Below are 21,554 nucleotides of genomic sequence, written 5' to 3' on the forward strand. Positions count from 1 at the left end.
ATCTTAATGGTTTATAAATTATGCAAATTCTTGAGTTTTATAAAGTTAAGAGGTGAAAAAGTGATTTTCGGTACCAACCAAACCTACGGGTCTTAGAACAAAATTTTGTCAATTCCAATAGCTCCGGAATGTAGAAATTGGTCTAGGAGAGTTTACGAAATTAATTTTGGAGTTGTAACGAAGATTTGAGGTCTTGAGTTGAGAATTTAAGGAATTTTAGGTCAAGGTTTGACTTTGGTCAACTTTTGAAGTTTCAATACTCATAATGGAATTCCGAAGACTCCGTTGAATTCGAGGGATGATTTTTGGTCTAGAAGAAGTGTTGACTGAATTTTTAGAGGTCTTGAGCCCATTTTGGTATTTTGAAGGCCAAAGTTGATTTAGTTGCGACTTTTCGAGCTTTGGATCAATGAGACCTCGAATTTGAATTCTGATGGTTCCATCAGCTTTGGAATGGCCAAATTAGGCTAGAGCATTTTCAGCACGACTATCGAGGCAATCGATACGAGTTTAGGGGCATTTGGCGCTTTTAACTTTGAAAGTTAGCCTATGGTTAATTTTGGTCAACATTTTTGGAAAATGCACTCGGATGAAAATTTTGACAGCATGATTAGTTTCGTAATATCGATTTTGGTCTATAATAATCCTTCGTTTGCTTCCCAAAGTTTTCAGTCTAATTTTGAGGCCCGTTGTGCAATTTGGTTTAAAATGACACTTTGATGTGGGGTCTACTTTTTATTAAAATGATCTCGTATGAGAATTTTGAATACGCTATTGAATTTAAAATATCGAATTTAGGTGGGTAGCATATTTGATTTATTTTTATCGAGTTCCGAATAAATCCGGAGGGTCGGTTCGGAGATTTTAAATAATAGAAAAATCTGCACTTTTACACCAGATTTTTCTCTCTACTTTGAACCCTCATTTATTTAGCTTTTCAAGTCTAAATATGGCGATTCAAAAGGCTATCTTCAAGAGAATTTCATGGGAAGTCCATTGGTGATCTTGGAATCTTGATTAGAAGCTTTGTTGGAGGTGAGATTTGATATTTTAGATGTTGTCTCGATTATTTTCGGATTCAGATTTTTGTAAACTTTGGAAGATAATTTCTTGGCCATCTTAGATCCAAATTTAGTGATTCAAAGCTCTAAATTGTGTAGTTTTTCCATAGAAATCCATTGATCAGAGAAAAAACTTGATTAAGAGCTTCGTGTGAGGTAAATTCACTAATCTAGGCGCTGTCTTTATCATTTTTGAGTTAAAATTTTAATGGATTTTGGAGGACTGTTTCTTGGTCATCTTAGTTCCATTTTTAATAATTATTGGGTCTAAATTGTGAGTTTTTCCGAAGGAAAATCATGGTTAGATTATCCTTTACCAGTTTCTACAATTATTATCTTCTAAAATATCTTTAAATCAAGATTTCAAAGGTGGGTTATGGGGTTTTCTTTCAAGTTAGAAAATTATATTTTCATGATTTGGACTCGATTTTTGTTTCGTTTTAATTGGTTTTTCAGCCACAAACTCTAATTGATATATAGAACATAATTTTTAAATAAAATTCCAAATTTGACTCTTTTCAAAAATAATTAATTTTTGGACCATTTTACCCCCGATTCCGTAACCTATCAATATGGGTGTCATTGGACTCCTTGTGATGTGTATGTTTCATTTTGATAGTGGGTTGTTATTCCGGGCATTGAATGCGAGAATTGCTTGTCCGGTGGAGGTATTCAGGTGCGGTTTCAGCAATTGAGGTAGGTTTGGCTATTCTTATTTGAGACTAAGATGGGGTAATTAGTCATTCATATGTTATAAACTTTGGGATGGGTTGTAGTATGAGTTGAGAATATTATATATATTGTGATGCTTATGTGGGGGCTTATTTATTAATATGTTGTCATGTGGGGGCTTATTTATTAATATGTTGTCATGTGGGGGCTTATTTGTATTACATAGCCCGTGTGGGAGCCTCATTTATTATCTTATTTGCTTTGAGAGCATGTGATTCATGATTTGCCTATGAAAAAGGGTTGATGATATTATTTGACTTGTGATGCCCGCTTGAGGGCTTTGAGTTGGGGGTTTTGAGCATGCCTGAGTATTGAAATATTGTTGAAAAAGGGATGAACACTTATATTAAAATATTTTCTTTCCATAGTTATTTATTGAGGGTGAGTATCATGTGTATGTTAAGTTTTGAGAACTTTGAATCTTGTACTACATGTTGAGTTGAATATTGCTTTCATTCCATACGTATTTTGATGCATTCATCCGCATTCATCATATCATGAAACATGGAAAGTTGAGAAATATGGAATTCTTTTTTAGAAAGAAAATAAAACATCTTTAAACCTTTGTATCTTGAGTCCTTGACCGAGGCAGTTTACGGCAGGATAGTGGATACATTGTGATTCCTTGACCACGAGAAGGTGAAAAGGATGATAAAATATTGTGATTGAGGTATATGGTATGCGAGACCCCCATGGGTCCTTCTTGGTAGCACAACTCAGCAGGTGTATACGACAGACTGTGCGACAATCTTACTTCCACTATACCACCACATCATTGCATCATCATATTACATTGCATTGCATCAATATTTGTACTATTTGACTTAATTAGTTAATTGTGATAATGAGTTGATATTATGGGTTTACGTTACTCATGCCATTATATATATACTGGCGGCACCGATGTCGAAATAGGACTTTTCTGTATGCAAATGGAAGCATTTTTTAGTTTATTTCATAGGTTTGATTAATTCCTTATACTCAGTCATCTAAAACCTACTGAGTACTGTAAATTGTACTCACCCCTACTTCTGTGTCCCTTTTTGATGCAGATACTAGTCAGGGTACCTCACGTGACAGTTGATATTCTAGCAGATTGTGTATTCTCAGATTAGTGGTGAGGTCCCAAAATTGGATTGTCACTAGTCTATCTTTATTTCTTAGTATTTGTATCATTTAAAGACTTATGTTGTATCTTCAGACTCAAATCTTGTATTAAATGCTCTTTATGCTTATGACACCAGGTTTTGAGATAATTTCTTTATTGTCTTTTTTTTTCATTTAAACCGTGACATGATTTTCCCTTTGGGAGTCTCGTATGAGTTTTAGTCTTAGCCTTACACCTCAGGTTGGGTTTTGGAATGTGTTCCATCATGACCTCGATTTTTGGATCGTGACAGATTAAAAACATCATTCACAATCAATTCTTCATTAAAGATTATGTGAGTATTTAGAACACACTTAATATGTTTAAAATAGGTATTATATAAAATTATACCTTAAGCAAGTAGATTATAGATTATAACCTGCAACTCCTGAACTTGGGTGACAACAACTTTACTATCTACCATCTTGTAGTCCAGGAACATTGCCACAATAAACTTCTTCATTTCGGCATCCTTCATTTGTACTTCTTTTCTAAAGCATCCCAAAGTTCTTTTGAACTCTTTATATTACTATACACAATGTACATGTCATTTTGTAGTTCGCTTAGAATGAAGTTTTTGCAAAGAAAATTTGAATGCTTCCAAGCTTCCGTCACTAAGAATCGTTTTTCATTCAGTGTATCCTCCAATAGAATAAGAAAGTTCTCACTTATGAACCTCTGCAGACTCAAAGTAGTCAAATAGAAGAACATCTTTTGTTAGCACCTCTTGAAATCAACACTAGTAAAATTTGCAGGTTTTTCAGTCGGTGCAAAAGCAGCATTTGAACGAGTTGGTGGTGCAGTAGAAGTGTTACACTACTCATTGTTCCAACATTGACTTTCGTAAGATTAGTCATTTCTTTGTCACAAATAGGCAGATTATTTAATATTTCTGAATACTAACAATAAAGATTTAATCTTTATACTACTTATTTCTAGTTTAACGAGGAAATTTTTATATTCTTCCAATCATTAACCGAATAAACCTTGAATACTGATGAAAATTTTATATTGTTCGAATCAGTATTAGATTCAAACAGAGTAGAAAACCAGAAAGGTTTTTAATCTCCAGAATCTTCATATGCAGAAAAACAATATTAAATTCCTTAAGCTTATTATCTCTGTATTCAATATAGTAAACCATAAACAATAAATATTAAAAGAAAAAAAATAGTACTCGAATCCACAGAATTCGTTATGTATCTTTAAGAAATTTAATTCCCTCACTATACCCGAGCTTATGAATTATTTCCTCTCAGAATAAAACAGATAAACCATTAAAAAGTAGTGGTACCTCAAATTTCGATAATGCCAGCGAACTTAAAAGTCAGCAATGAAATCAAACAAAGATATAATTTTGTTTGTAAGAAAATATATAAAGATGAGGGAGAAATTTTGATGTGAAAAACTGAGAGGAAGATTCTCTATTTATAGCCAACAAAGGGTGTGAACTCACCTGTTAAGAACAATCTCATCTGTTTAGAACAGGCATTGTGTCTATTGGGAAGGAAATATTTGTTTGGGAGGAAGAGGTCATTTCCAAGTCCACGTAGTAATTCCGCGATTTAATTAATTCAAATTAATTTTATTAATTAATTAATTAATTAATGAAATTGATAAATAAATTTTTTTAAAAATTATCAATCAATCACATCATTACCGAGGCCGAGCGAGCAACGATGATGACGGTGCGAGGGGCAATCCTCTACTGAACCCTTTACGAGTTAAAGAAAGTGTTTCATAATATAAGGACAAAACTTTTTCTTTCTTCTACTAATGAGAGATACATGACTTTTAATTTTTCCTTCATTTGGTTTCCCAACATTTCCCAATTCTTATTTCTCATTCACGGTGTAAACAATAAATTTTTGAGCCGAGAAAAATAAATAATCAAGACCAGAAAATTGGAATAACAAAGTGTAATATTTGATTTCAAAATATAGTGCGGGTTATAATATCTATGATAATCTTCTGATTCTTAAAATAATATAAAACACGTTGAACTTGAATTTGATTTAGAGTCAACGACTTGAATAACTTGATCTTAAATCTTTGTCTTCAAATTTGAATTTAAATTATTCGTCACGAACACTTATATGGTTATGACGAACAGTAAATATGAGCAAGTAACTTGATCTTGATCTTCTTGATATTCTTCTTCATTCTTGATCTTGAACTTGAACTTGAATTTGATTACTTGAACTTTGTAGCTCTCTTCTTGCTTCTCGTTCTTGAACCCCCTCCTTCCTGAGAATAATGAGGACCCCTATTTATAGTTGTAGGGAGTGGTATGAGAGTGCGATTTGATTGGTTGGTTTGAACTGACCAATCAGATTTCTTTGGTGAAAAGCTTTAATTTGATTGGTCAAAACATGTCACATATACATGTGACATTATTCTAGTGGCTTATTTAATTTGACTTAGTTTGCCACATAACTTCGACATGTGGCATGATTTTAGTGGCTTATTTAATTTGACTTGAATTGCCACCTAACTTCGACATGTGGTATGATTTTAGTGGCTTATATAATTTGACTTGAATTGCCACATGACTTTGACATATGGCATGCAAATGGGCCTCTAGGATGAAATGATATTGGGCTTAACAAAGTGGGGTCATCTTTATAGCCCAAATCAATGGATTTAGATTTTTAATTAAATCCACATTTAATAGGCTTAGATAATTGACCCAATTTTATTAATTCAAAATATTTATTTGGACTAATATATCTTGAATTTAATATAAATTGAACCATTCTACAAATTTATATTTAATAAATTATAAATGATTACAAATGCCCTCTACTTCAAGTCTTGTCGAGATATTTTATCTTTTGAAGACTAGGCTTGAAGTATTACTTGTAGGATAATGACATGCCATGTATTTTGAGATGCACCGTGAATTTGTACTATATTGATGCACCCTTTCATCATTGTTGGAGTAGGAATATAGCAAATTAGTTATATCCAATGAGGATTAGAAAAGAGAAAAAGAAAAAAAAATTGATTTTGATTTTTTTTTTATTATGCTGCACATTTTTTTTCACGTTTTTTTTACACATTCCAGCCGTTTTTTTTATTATTATTATTTTTTTAAGGTGTTTACTTGTCATGCAAGATTCCACCACTAATTGGAATCCGCTTAGGAGTCAATTTTGTAGAAGCCTAATTCAAGTTTGAGTCTAGTTATAATAGATGCTAATAAACCTCCATAAATAGATGCCTGACCTTCATTGTTTTGCAGTAATGTGGCTTGACGATCAACGCCGTGGTACTTTATTCTTCTATTTTTTTTGATTTTCAACAATCTTTTTCACATCTTGACATGTCAGTCGTAGAAAATTCATATCTTATTGTAAATGCATAGGAATCACGAACGGTTTGATTTTCTAGAAACTAGACTTCTCGATCTACAACATATCCAAAATTGAGTATTTAATACCTTCATGACCGTTCTAGATAATTTTTTAAAGTTAGCTCTAGATTTTGTCATGCTGAAGGTTTCAGATTTGCGTGATTTTATTAGAACTTTTGTATCTTCATATAGGAACTTCAAAATCACAAGCCGCTTGATTATTCTGAATTTAGACACAAAGTTATACAACATATCTAAAATTTAGATTTAAACTCCTTCAATATCGTTCTATATATTATATATTTTTTTTTGAAGTTTAACTTCAAATTTTTGTCATGCTGAAAGTTTCAGATTTTTGTTGCCTCACAAAATATTTTATATCTTGATGTAGGAACATCGTTACCGAAAAGGGTTGGGATTGGTAGAAATTAGACTTCAAGGGCACTATTATGACCAAGAAAATCTTGACTCAAGTCTAGCCTGGTTAGTCTAGTGTGGCTTCCTCGACTTGACAGGTAATAGTATTTTTTTTGTGTTATCTACTTGCATATTTGGAGGATTTAAAGACTTCAGGCATACTGTTCAAAAAGCTCATTTTGTTGACTTTGTAGCCATGCATTATTATTATTATTATTATTTCTTTTTTTTAACCATTTGAACCAAAGGTGTTGCATTGTTGGAAATAATTTCATATCATTCTTGGCAAAGACTTTACATCGTTTGACCCGAAGGTGCCGCATTGTTCGAGCCAAAGTCTTTACACTATCTGAGACAAATACTTTACATTATTTGTGGTAAAAACTTTACACCGTCTGAGGCAAAGACTTTACATGATTTATGGCAAAGACTTTTACATCGTCTGAGTCAAAGGCATGCCATAGTCCAAGCCAAAGACTTTACACCGTCTGAGGCAAAGACTTTTCATGATTTGTGGCAAAGATTTTACACCGTTTGAGTCAAGGACTTTACATGATTTGTGGCAAAGACTTTACACCATCTGAGTCAAAGGCATTTCATAGTCCAAGCTAAATACTTTACACCGTCTAAGGCAAAAACTTTACATGATTTGTGGCAAAGACTTTACACTGTCTGAGTTAAAGGCATTCCATAGTCCAAGTTAAAGACTTTACACCGTCTGAGGCAAAAACTTTACGTGATTTGTGGCAAAGACTTTACATGATTTGTGGCAAAGACTTTATACCGTCTGAGTCAAAGGCATTCCATAGTCCGAGCTAAAAACTTTACACCATCTGAGGCAAAGACTTTACATAATTTGTGGCAAAGACTTTACACCATCTGAATCAAAGGCATTCCATAATCCAAGCTAAAGACTTTACACCGTCTGAGGCAAAGGCTTTACATGATTTGTGGCAAAGACTTTACATCGTCTGAGTCAAAGGCATTCCATAGTCCAAGCTAAAGACTTTACGTGATTTGTGGCAAAGACTTTACATGATTTGTGGCAAAGACTTTACACCGTCTGAGTCAAAGGCATTCCATAGTCCAAGCTAAAGACTTTACATCATCTAAGGCAAAGACTTTACATGATTTATGGCAAAGACTTTACACCGTCTGAGTCAAAGGCATTCCATAGTCCGAGCTAAAGACTTTACACCGTCTAAGGCAAAGACTTTACCTGATTTGTAAAGACTTTCCACTATCTAGATCAGACATAGGTTTTGCTTAAAGAATATAATCGTTCATTATTGAGATTCATTACCATGATTATTGTATTACTAATTTAAGCTTAACACTTGTTTTTTACAGATTGAATCATGGTTTACTTTAGAGATTTGACTTCCTCTTCTTCAGAGTTGCGATACCTTTTGTGTTTCGATAGTACAAGAGATATATCATTGTATGAGAGCACCAAGCCAGGAGAGACTTATTAGAAACCAACCTTCTTAATCTAAAACATATCCAAAATGTATAGCTCAAGTCCCTCAGGATCGTTCTAAACAAACTTCAAAAAATGAACTTCATATGCAGGAAAGCTAATAGATTCATATTCGCATGATCTTATTAAAAAAACACTCATATATCAACGTACAGAAGCCAAAAAGAAGGTTCATAGAACTACACTATGTACAATAATCACAGCTAATAGCTTTATGGATTTGTATAAATACTTCTTTGAAGTCAATTAAAATTCTGTCTTGATTGGCCTTCTCTAATTCACACATTACATGACAATCTACGAGAATATTGTGATGCTCAAATAATGGTGTGCCCCATTTCTTTTGAACTTATAAGACTAAACTTAGCATTTAACTCATGGATTACGGTGAAGAGGGTCAAGAAAGACTATGAGTTCTTTGGATACTCATACGACTGAACTTAGAATGTAATTCCAAGCGCCTACGTATCTCAGTGAAGAGGATCAAGTCATAACGTAGTTCTGAAAGAATAATTTATTATTATTATTATTATTTTTTTTTGTGTCCTAATTTTTGTCTAGGCCGCCTCTTTCGAGATTTTCAACCTAGCAGACCTTTTTATTATGCCGTGCACAGTTTATACTTTTACGGGCCAGGAGTAACATACAGTTTATACTCGTACCTTAAGGAGTGTGTTTCTTTTCTTCAGGGATAGTATCTCTTTATGAACTTTCCGTTAATGGGGCTAATGTGCAATCCTTCTGAGTCAACCAGTTTGTAAGCACCACTTGAGTATAATTCTTATACCACATATGGTCCATCCTATTTAGCGGAGAACTTGCTTCCAGACCGACGAGAAGTAATAATGGGCCTTCTTACAACAAGACCTTGATCACTCACTTGGAAGCATCTAAGACGAACCTTCTTATTAAAAGATCGAGCTAGAAAAGATTGATAACATTCCAGACTTTGTTGGGCCTCTAGTCTTTTTTCATCAAGAGCCTCCAATTCTTCAAGGCATAACCGAGCATTTTCTTCATCAGTGAGCCCTTCTTGAATGGCAAGGCGCAATGACGGGATTTGACGTTCAAATGGAAGAACTGCTTCAACTCCATAAACAAGAGAATAGGGAGTCGCTTGTGTTGGCGTGCGATACGTAGTCCTATATGCCCAAAGATCCTCTTCCATTCTTTCATGCCAATCTCTCTTAGACTTGGAAACAACTTTTTTCAACAAGTTGCAGAGTGTCTTGTTAAATACTTCAGCGAGACCATTAGCAGCCGCATAATACATAGAGGAATTACGTTGCTAAAAGCCAAAAAGATCACATATCTTTGTCATTAACTTGTTATCAAATGGCTTGCCATTATCTGTCAATATGTATCGAGGAATACCAAAATAGTAAATAATATTGACTCGAATGAAGTTGGCAACATTCTCTTTCTTTACTTCTCTAAGAGAAACAGCTTCTGCCCATTTTGAGAAGTAGTCAGTTGCAGCTAGGATGTACAAATGTCCACCCGAGGACTTAGGTAATGGTCCAACAATATACAAACCCCAAGCTTCAAATAGCCATGAGGTAATAGTTGGGTGCAATACTTCTGGGGGTTGATGTATAAAATTCGCATGAAATTGGCAAGCTTTACATCTTTGGACGTAATCCAAGCAATCTTTCACCATGGTTTGCTAGTAATATCTCATCTTTTTTATGTGAAAATAAAGTTTTGGCCCAGATTGATGCGCTCCACATACTCCAGAATGTGCTTCTTGCATAGCTTGAATAGATTCATCTGCCCCCAAACATTGTAAGAGAACTCCATCGAACGACCGCCTGTAAAGTGTATTTTTATAATAAAGAAAACGAGGGGCTCGTCGTCAGATTTCTGTTCTTGTTCGAAGGTTTTCAGGTAATATTCCATAACACAAATAATCTATTATTGGTTGTCCCCAATCGTCAATTTCAGCTTCCAAAGTGGCGATAACTAGTCGAAATTCTTCTTCATGCTCATCTGGAGGCGGAGTTATCCATCTTTGACAAACCGCAACTTGCATTTCATCAGGAGATACTAATGCAAAAGCTAAAGCTGCCAATATATCATCCTTTTTATTTTCCTTTCTTGGGACATGTTGAATAGTCACCTCTCCAAGCCATCCTATCATTTTTTGAGCGTAATTGCAGTATAGGATTAACTCAGGCTTCTTTACTTCATAATTACCCAAGACTTGATTGATCACCAACTTGGAATCCCCAAAAACTTGTAGTTGCAATTGTTTCATATCAATGACCATCTCAAGCCCAAGTAAGAGTGCTTGATATTCAACAATATTATTGAAGCAGTGTTGTGTTAGAGTGAAGGAGTATGACAAAACTTCTCCATGGGAAGTTACAAATACCACTCCAGCACCGGCTCTTTCACGATGTGGAGCACTATCAAAATACATCTTCTAAGGTGGCTGAATTTCCACTAGCTTTGCGTCTTTATTAGGTAATTCATCAGATAACTCCCAATCATTCGGGAATGGATGATTGGCCAAGAAATCTGCTAGCACTTGTCCTTTTATTGTGTTCTGAGATATATACACAATTTCAAATTATTGAAACTGGAGGTACCACCTTGCTAGTCTATCACTTAAGACAGGCTTGGACATGACAAACTTGATAGGATTCGCTTTAGAGATAAGTTGCACAATATGAGCTTAGAAATAATGCTTCATCTTCTGAATCGAGAATACGAGTGCCAGACATAACTTCTCAATAGGTGAATACTTGATCTCGTTTTGTGTCATCAGCTTACTCAAGTAATATAGGGCATTTTCTTTCCCTTCATCATTTTCTTGTGCGAGAAGTGCTCCTACAGACCTTTCTTGTGCTGCAATGTATAAAATCAATGGTTTTCCAGGTATAGGAGCTACAAGTACTGGAGGTTTCATCAGATAAGACTTTATGTTCTCAAAAGCATTGGTACAAGTTTGGTCCCATTCAAAAGGAACATCTTTCTTCATAAGGCGACTGAATGATTGACATCTCCCAGCTAGATTTGAGATAAACCTCCTAAGATATGCTAATTTTCCTTGTAAGCTTTTCAACTCATGAATATTTTTTGGCTCAAGCATCTTCAAAATAGCATATATCTTATCTTGGTCAATCTCGATTCCTCGATGTCGAATAATAAAACTGAGAAACTCTCCCGAAGTAACTCTAAAGGCATATTTTAAAGGGTTCATTTTGAGTTGATATATTCGAAGTCGTTCAAACACCATTCTCAAATCTTGCAAGTGGTCATAACTCTTATTTGATTTCACCACTAAGTCATCGACATAACACTCAACATTTTTATGAAACATGTCATCAAAAATATTCTGCATGGCTCGTTGATAAGTGGCTCCAGCATTTTTTAAACCAAAAGACATTACTTTGTAGCAATATATACCTTTAGGAGAGCGAAATGCAGTAAGTTCTTTATCCCTTGGTGCCATGCGAATTTGATTGTATCCAGATGAACCATCTATGAAAGACATTGTCTTGTATCCAGTTGTAGCATCAATCATAAGCTTAGGGATTGGAAGAGGAAATTCATCCTTAGGGCATGCATTATTAAGATCTCTAAAGTCAACACAAACTCGTATTTGGCCATTCTTCTTTCTTACAAGTACAATGCTTGAAATCCATGTAGGATATTTGACTTCATGAATGAAATCTGCTTGAATGAGCTTGTTAACTTCAGTTTCGATCAAAGGAACTAGTTCAGGTCTAAAGCGACGTTGTGCTTTTTTAACAGGATGAGTGCCTCGTTTCACAGCAAAACGATGAACTGCAACTTTAGGGTCTAATCCTGGCATTTCTTTATAACTCCAAGCAAATACATCCCTAAATTCCATAAGAAGCTCAATATATTTCTTCTCTTCATCGTCATCCAGTGAAGCACTTACATATATAGGCCTTATATCATCATCAACCCCAAGATTTACTTTCTTCAATGCATCAATAATATTTTTTATCCCTTCCTCGAGTTCAGGTGGCACATCTTAAGCATCCTCATCTTCTTGAGGATCATCATTATTAAAAGATATGTGATTTGATGATCCCATACTTTCTTTATCTTCATCTCGCTCCCTAGTGTGAACTATGGTATGAGTTCTTGCTCTCAAGATATATCCACATAAAACTACAAGTTTTGTCTCTCGCCTCATTCTAGAAGGGATCAAACTGGGCCAATTCTTGGGTGAATTATGCTCCCGAGCATGTACCCGTTCTTCCATTATTCTATAATTTCCTTGGCGCTTGTATTTCTTCTTCATTGGTCCCAATCGATCAAATACTGAAGTTTTTGGAGTTGATTCTATTAGCCGATCAGATGCAGAAACGTTAGGAGTCATGCCACTAAGTCGATCAAACATAGAAGGCTTCTTGTTGAACATCATCGGTTCTTCCATAGGGGTAATATAGTTGATGCTCATCCTTTTTATAGAGATTCCGACTGGTGATGGTTGTTTGTAACCCAAGCCTTCGCGCGATTGCTTGACATCATACCCTCTCTCTATCATCATCCTTTGAGTTGGATTTAGGCCATGATTTGCCCTTTTAATAACTTTATTTGGAAGCTTCCCTACTTTAGCAGCTTCATTGGGATTGTATCCCGCTTTCACTAATAACTTATATGCATTCGGGTCAAAACCCTCATTTGTACGCTCTTTAGGAAGTGATTCATGTGAATCATGATTCGATGGTCTGACAAATACTTGTATCATTTTTAAAGGTGATTTGATTGTATCAATTTGCTTGATAGGGAATGTCAACTTGCTACTCTACAACTCAGAGGGTGGGATATTGACTTTGTTTGTCTTTGGGACATAGTGAGAAATAGGAATCATTCTCTTACTTGAAGATGCCTTACTTATCTTAAGTACTTCACTCATGTCTGAAAGCGTTTTACTCTTTTCAATCATGACCCTCGCATTATCAGGTGCTACATCAACCTTTTTTGTAATGTCAGCAGGTATTATATTATCAACTTTGAATTCTTTTGAAGCATGGTTCTTTAAGTAGAATTTTGCATCAGCAAAGTACGCTTCTGTCTCAGTGAAAGGTTCATCATCAGCAACTACCTTCTTTTGAACCCCATCTTCAAAGTATTTGAAACATTGATGGTAGGTGGACGGCACCACTTTGTTCTCAAGTATCCATGGCCTTCCTAACAAGATATTATACGAGGTCTTTGAGTCAATAATATGCATCCACGCACTCGAACGCATATCTCCCATTGTTATATCTAATTTAACAGCACCAATGGCTCTCTGCCCCCTTGGTTAAATCCTTGAATCATTAGATGACTTTCAGACAGTTCATTTATTGGGATTCCAAGTTCCTTCACAGTGCGAATAGAGAGAATATTAACCCTAGATCCATCATCTACCATGATCCTATTCACTTTATGTCCAAGCACAAAACCTACCATATATAAAGGACGATTATGCAACACTTCACCCGATAAAAGATCATCATTAGTAAATATAAACTTCGCATCACAAGTGTCCACTTCTTCAGAGTGAAGCTTTATAGGGCCTTCATGTGATGGAGGTAATGATGGTGATGAGCTTTCTCCCATTATCTCTTCTCTATCAATGTTACAACACAAGGCCTTGGTGTCACGATGAGAAATCTTTTCACGAAACCAACTTGGCAAGAATTTCTCTAATGTCACCGGAGGATGTTGTCTTTGATAGTAATTTCCCCCAACTATTGACTTCTTCACATTCTTCTTTACCCTTTGAGATTTAGGTAGTTTCTTCATCTTTGCTCTAGTCACTTGCTTACTTGGTTCTCTTTCCAAGCTCATTTTACAATGTCTTCGTCGTGTCACTAAAATCCATCCTTCATTATCAATATAAGCACCGCAAGATTGGTTTTCCTCTAGAGGTTTATCTTCCCTTATTACTTCATTCATCAAAGGAACAAGCGATGATGCGTTAACATCTATTGGTTTGAAGTCACCAAATTTAATCATCTTTGATGGTGATGTGGCTAGATCATCACCACTATCATGTATTTTGATAAAGTTGCAAAGAACTATGGGGTCGAGTGAACCAAAAGTGACAGAGACTTCATTTGAACTCTCCTTCTCATCTTCAAGCAATATCTTTCCTTCACGGGCCAAGTCCATGATCTTTTCCTTAAAGATAAAACACTTTTCGATAGGATGACCCATCAAATGGTGATATTTGCAGTAATTTGGATCATTAGTCCTCCCAGCCTCATCTGGACGCTTCATTTCAAGTAGCTCAAAGAGTTTTAACTCCAGAAGCTCTTCAAAAATTGCTAGAACATCTGATTCCAAGAAAGGATACTCTTTTGCCTACATTTCCTTCAAAGTCAGCTTTCTACCAGCGTTATTCTGAAAAGTCGTGGTCTTCACCCTTTGATTCTTGCTTAGATTTGTAGCCACTTTCAAAGGTACGGCATTAACATTCATCGACTCCTTATTTCCAAACTTAGGTGCCAATTTTCCTCCTTTCTTTACCTCTATTTTGTCTTTTCCCTTGTGAGGCCCATAAATAAGTGGTCCTTTAATTCTGCTTGCAGACATGCTCAACTCCATATCATGAGCACGTGTAGCTAGTTCCTCAAATGATTTGGATTGAATACCTTGTAGGATATAACAAAGTCCCCAACGCATTCCTTGAATACACATTTCTATTTCGGAAGTTTCACTAAGCCTATCTTTATAATTGAGGCTTGCATTTCTCCATCGGTTGATGAACTCAATGACGGGTTCATCTTTCCATTGACGTATATTTGTGAGTTCAACCATGCTCACAGTACGCCTTGTGTTATAGAAATAATTGAGAAATTCATGCTCAAGTTGTTCCCAACTATCAATAGAGCCTGCCTCAAGATCCATATACCAGTCAAAGGCATTTAATTGTAAGGAGCGCACAAATTGCTTGACCAAATAATCTCCATATGTTCCAGCATAATTGAAAGTTTCAACAAAATAGGCAATGTGTTGCTTTGGATTTCTCTTTTCGTCAAATTGTTGAAATTTTGGAGGTTGATAACCCATAGGCATCTTCAAAACATCGATTCTTGAAGTGTATGGCTTTGCATACGTAAATGATGACTTTGAAGACACGTCATACTTATCTTTGATGGTTCCCATAATGAAGTCCTTCAGTTGATAAATGGGAATTCTCCTTCAGCAGATACTTGCAGCTCATCACCCATATTTATTTGCTTTGTACCTAAATCTCCCTTTTCTTGTATCATCGGACGTTTTTCAGGTGCATGACTTGAGTCCCCCTCCATAACGTTCTCAACTCTGTCCGTCAACTTGACAATTCGATTATCTTGATCTTGCACATATTTTGTTAGACCTTCAATTGCCTTTGTCAAACTTGCCAGTTGTTCTTCAACAGTTGAGGTGTTAGTCATCATCGCTTGGATGGCCGTTATGGATGATGGAGCAAAGCATGGATTTTTCCTCAAACTGAAATTTGTCTGAAACAAGTTACGTGGAGTGACTGGGGCAGATCTAGTGATCAGGATATCATCTTCATCTTGAATAGTGCAATTCCTTGTGTTAAAAGGACTAAGTCGAGCCAACGTCCTTTCAACAATATCAACTATATTCTTTCCTTCTTCTAATTCATTTGGAAAGAATCTTGCCCCCTTTGAAGATAAAGGATCAAAAATAGAAACTGATGTGGACGACACTTAGAGTGCTTGTTGTCCTAGCAAGTTTGCTCTGTTCCTAGTGATGGGTCCCAAACTTCCCATAGTCACATCCAGTATGTTCTCCACCTCAGAGGAGAATTTGGAATCAGTAGCCTTAGCAATAATAGCCCTGGAGTCAAACTTCTTAGATGTCATTTTAAGTATTCTTGAAGTTTGATGATCGATGTAAAGAGATGAGAGGTAGAGATTGTCCCACTGGGCGTGTCAAAATTTGTAAACAACAAATTTTCGAGCTGAGAAAAATAAATAATCAAGACCAGAAAATTGGAATAACAAAGTGTAATATTTGATTTCAAAATGTAGTGCGGGTTACAATCTCTATGATAATTTTCTGATTCTTCAAATAATATGAAACACATTGAACTTGAATTTGATTTAGAGTCAAGGGCTTGAATAGCTTGATCTTGAATCTTCGTCTTCAAATTTGGATTTAAATTATTCATCACGAACACTTGTATGGTTATGACGAACAGTAATATGAACAAGTAACTTGATCTTGATCTTCTTGATATTCTTCTTCGTTCTTGATCTTGAAATTGAACTTGAATTTGATTACTTGAACTTTGTAGCTTTGTAGAGAATTTGCGGTCTTTGATCCACGAGCTCTCTTCTTGCTTCTTGTTCTTGAAAACCCCCCTTCTGAGAATAATGATGACCCATATTTATAGTTGTAGGGAGTGGTATGAGGGTGCGATTTGATTGGTTGGTTTGAACTGACCAATCAGATTTCTTTGGTGAAAAGCTTTAATTTGATTGGTCAAAACATGTCACATATACATGTGACATTATTCTAGTGGCTCATTTAATTTGACTTAGTTTGCCACATAACTTCGACATGTGGCATGATTTTAGTGGCTTATTTAATTTGACTTGAATTGCCACCTAACTTTGACATGTGGTATGATTTTAGTGGGTTAGTTAATTTGACTTGGATTGCCACATGACTTTGACATGTGGCATGCAAATGGGCCTCTAGAATGAGATGATATTGGGCTTAACAAAGTGGGTCATCTTTATAGCCTAAATAATTGAATTTAGATTTGTAATTAAATCCACATTTATTGGGCTTAGATAATTGACTCAATTTTATTAATCCAAAATATTTATTTGGACTAATATATCTTGAATTTAATATAAATTGAACCATTCTACAAATTTATATTTAATAAATTGTAAATGATTACACACGGCTCACTTAAACCCAATAATTTCGTCTGAATTTATTGAAGAATTTGGCATCTTGGGATAGGAATTTGGCACATTCCTTATTCGTGGAAAGGAATTCGAATTTTGAATTGGAAAATTTTATCTGAAAACCCCCAATTTCCATCTGTTTCCCTCCATTCCCCCCCCCCCCTAAATCCTTTCTTATATAAACGCAGTTCTGCTTCATATCTGGGGGTTTGTTCGAAAATATACTAATTTTACCCTGTAAGAAAGAAAAAAACTTTCAAATTACCAAAGTTCTTGTCAAGAAACAAAGTTTTTTCTATTCGAAAAAGGCTTAGTAGTTTCGATTCGTTCTTGAGTTTCTCAGTGAGGTTTTAGTTGTGGTTGGAAGCCGTTCCAACTCGTCTTTGTACCAAAAGCTCCCCGGAAAAAGGTATCAATGCCTTTCTTTCTCCTTTGAAAACTTTTATTTTTTTGTTGTTGTAAAAATTTTATTTACGTGAGTAGTTTATTGCGCATATGTGCTTTCATTTTGTTTAGTTACAATTTCTTTTGTGCATTTAATTTATCTTTTATCTGGATTAACTTCTGCCCTCTTGCCGTCGGATGAAATGTTTCTTGTTATTCAAACTTAAAACAGTTCTTCTCTATTTTCCCCCAGACCCCGTATGTTGATAAATCAAGTTTTGCTAAAACAAATGTATAAGTATCTCTGTATGTGTGTAGTTTTAGTTAATCTGGATCATGTGTCATCTTGAAATTGTGAGTAGCTTAAACGATGTCGAAGTGTTATGGCCTCAACCAAATCTTGCTTAAATTCACAGTTGTTTCGAATATGACTTATCCTGAATTGATTTATTGTTGTTTATTTCCATCTTGAATGGCTTGATATCGCATGCAACAATTTATTTTGACCTTTGTTTTGTTTCATATTTCCTCGCATATGCTCGTCTCAAACCTGTGATGCTATAACTGTAGTATAGCTTAAAGTTCCTTTCTTGAAATCATTTTTGCATTCAGGGTGATATGTTATGGTGTTTAGCTTCTTGACTCATTATGTGTGGTTATTAACTCACCTAGATATAGTCGTTGCATTTAAGTTTGATGTTCACCATGATTGATTAAGTTCCTATTGTTGTTGCTCATTTGAATGTTGGAGTGTTGTGCTAGTCTCCTCTCTCATTTAGGATGATTTAGTTTCAGCCTCTCCTATATTTCTTTCCCTAAAATGTTTCAAGTGTCATCTTTCTTTTTTTGGTTGAGAATTAGTACTTCTGTGGTTACGAGAGTACTTGATAGTTTTTGAGTTTTACGCTTTAAATGTTCTATGTTGTTTTGTTAGCATTGTCATCATTTTTCAAGTATTTGAGTTGTTTCGAGTAGTCACCTTGTTCTATAATACGTAACAAATTTATCTTCTTTTGGTTTTAACATATATAGTAAATGGTTCCTTGATGTGTGTTTTGTTTTTTCATGGATATTTAAGTAGATTGAGTGTAATGGGTGCAAGGACTCCATTTGTGCCCTTTTGAATTTTAGCATGACCCAAATGTTAGAATTTTGGTGTTTGTTTCAAATTGCTATGTCATGTTTTTTTTTTTTTTTTTTGGTTCATCTCTGCATTTGTCTTTTAAGCGTGAGTGCTAATTGTTTCTCCTTCTAGACAGTAGCATACATATTAATATAATTGTTTTGATCTCGTTTTAGATTTATGGCTTTTATATTGATTCCATATATTGGCTCTTATAGATATATTTTTCTATGATACATGTAAATTTCATCCGAGTCCAAATCTGGACTCATTTCCCCTTTGCATTTTCGATGGGACATGGAGGGCTAATTGCAATTTTTCAAGTTTGTTCGTCAAGCCTTGGATATTTTCGAGAAATGGGAGTTGATATCCAAGGAAAAGGAAAGCAATATTACAAGTTGCGGAGGCTGAAAATGAATTGTATACACTTATATACAATCTGCTATATAGGAAAACAGGGTCATATACATTGATATACAACAGTGATATACAACAAAGTTGGGCTAAAAATACAGATTGCTCAGCAGCTTAGTCCAAACGTATAGAAACTAAGTATTATATCAGATTTTTATTTTGTTTAGAGTTTTGGGCCAAAATCCAAAGCCTTTTTGAGTTATTATTATTTAATTTTATCCGGGTTGTAATAATTTAATTACTTATGCTTACTTAGATATTTAGTTTAGTTTAATTTAATTAAATTCTCAAAAGAAGAGTCATTTTTATGATTAATTTACTTCTCAAAATGATTTTACTCAAAAGTTTCCTTAGTCATTTTTGACAAAAAGTCATTCCTTTGAAATTATTTCAAATGTTTCAAGTTGATATTTTTTCAAGTGAGTTTAAATTGCTTTTCTTTAAATTATTCTTCTAAATTTCCAAATGATTTGAATTGACAAACGACTGCGTGTTAGCGATCACTTTGAGTGCTAAAACCTTCTAAAACTGGTAATTTGAATTCTTACCTTTTTTTATAAAAAAAATAAAATTTAAATTTGTTAAAGACTTTTAAATTAGATTTTCTTAATTTTTTTAAAAAAAATAAATGACGATTCCTTTTAAGTTGATTTTTTCTTTTAAAAGTTGAGATCAATTTTAAAATCGCTTTTCAACGCAAAACATCAAGAATTTAGTTATAAGATGATAAATACTAATAAAGATATCGAGTAAATGAGAAAGGTAATAATGAGAAATAATTATAAATATCAATTGCAACATTAATAGTTGAATCGGAAGTAATGATCAATCAATGACTCTTTAATAGATAAATATAAATATTATAATAAGTATATATAGCTGTGAAGAACTCAAAATGATCACAATGGATCAAAATTTCGAAGTTAAAAATTTACTGTCATTAGAAAGAGAAATTAATGGCTCAAGAATTTAGTTATGAGATGATAAAGGTCAATAAGATATGATGTAAATAAGAAAGATGGTAATGAAAAAATATTACAAATATCAATTGCAACATTAAAATTTGAATCAGAAATAATAATCAATCAATGACTGTTTAATGGATAGATATAAATATTAGCCATTAAGGCTATAAAGTCAATGGTCTTTTCAAATGTAATTGTAGACAAAATAATTTTTTTTTAGATATTAAATAACATTTTGTTAACAAATTTATGATCAAACATTAGCTTAAATCGAAAAGTATACAATTCCCACTCCAACTTCTTTAACCTTTTCCCTTCTTCATCTATCTCATCTTTTTTCTTTAATAACTTCCTATGATTGAATTTAACTAGGTAATGTTCTATCCTTAATATAGGTTTGATTGAAGAAAAATATAAATATTATTTGATATTGAGCTTAAAAATAAAAAAAGCCAAAGTAAATTTATTATTTTTAAGATTTAAATTTTATTTAACTATTAAAACAGATAAAATTGATATTAAAAATTATATATCAAAATTATAGTCATTTAAAATTAAGTTGTATCAACTTTAAAATTAAAACATATTACTGATTTATTTTATATAATATATTATTGTGATTATCAAGATTTCAATCAATGAAAATATTAGTGTGATCCGTTAAGAATTTACTGAAAGTCTTTAATAATTAACGTAACTTATTGTTAAAGCAAATTTTGGTCAATATTCAAATAATAAATTATAGTTATTATTAAAATTTACTTAGAAATCCTATCAAATTACCATAAGCCTTTTTAACAATCATTGAAGGCATGTTTTTATTTTTTAGGGTGGAGATCATTTTTAAAGATTTTTCTTTAAGAAGTAAATCTTAAACTATGACATCAAAATTTTTTGTTTATGCAAATCACCTTTCATTTGTATGTCATATATATGCTTGAATTTCACGTCAAATATGAAGCTATTATATGTCTATGCTTCTGGCTTTGGCAAGGCCACAAATTTAACGAAAATTGTATGAAAATTAATTTTGACAAGCAATTATATGTTTGATGTATAATTACTATATCTCTGGAGTTTAGTCTTGTCGAGACTATAATCTAAATCAATAATGTTGAAAAATTAATCTTGATACAATCATAACTTTAGTAAGTAATGCTTTAGCTTTCCTCCAATATCATTTGACTTTTCTTTATTCAACAACAATGAATTCAACGGCTTCGTACTTTGCTTGCCCATAATGCTTGTGATAGTTAAATGAGCATTATACTGAATCATTAGAAATTTAAGTAAGAGAAAAATTGAAGACTTTCCCAATCAGATAGTAAAGGAGTAACCTAACTAATTAGATCAAGAATTAACTCTTTATATCTTAGAAGTTGTACATGTTTAAAATTGAATCTTCTGTAAGTTTATCTGAAATTTTAATCCTTTGTATGATTTTCAATTTAGCTTGAACCTGTGATTCTCCTTATATCCTAACTCATCTTCAATACATCTCATATAGTTATTATCACATCCAAGTGATATGGTACCAGTCTATAGTACCTTTGTGACATATAAAAAATAT

At 33.8% G+C, this 21,554-nt stretch overlaps 1 long non-coding RNA gene across 1 annotated transcript; it reads left to right on the forward strand.

The window, feature by feature from the left end:
* Positions 1 to 17,272: 17,272 nt before the first annotated feature.
* Positions 17,273 to 19,251, forward strand: LOC129884991 (uncharacterized). Its single transcript, XR_008766017.1, has 2 exons — positions 17,273 to 17,507; positions 18,824 to 19,251. It is a non-coding gene; the product is annotated as an uncharacterized LOC129884991 (long non-coding RNA).
* Positions 19,252 to 21,554: the final 2,303 nt, after the last annotated feature.

This window comes from Solanum dulcamara, chromosome 4 (assembly GCF_947179165.1).
Source record: "Solanum dulcamara chromosome 4, daSolDulc1.2, whole genome shotgun sequence".
NCBI lineage: Eukaryota > Viridiplantae > Streptophyta > Magnoliopsida > Solanales > Solanaceae > Solanum > Solanum dulcamara.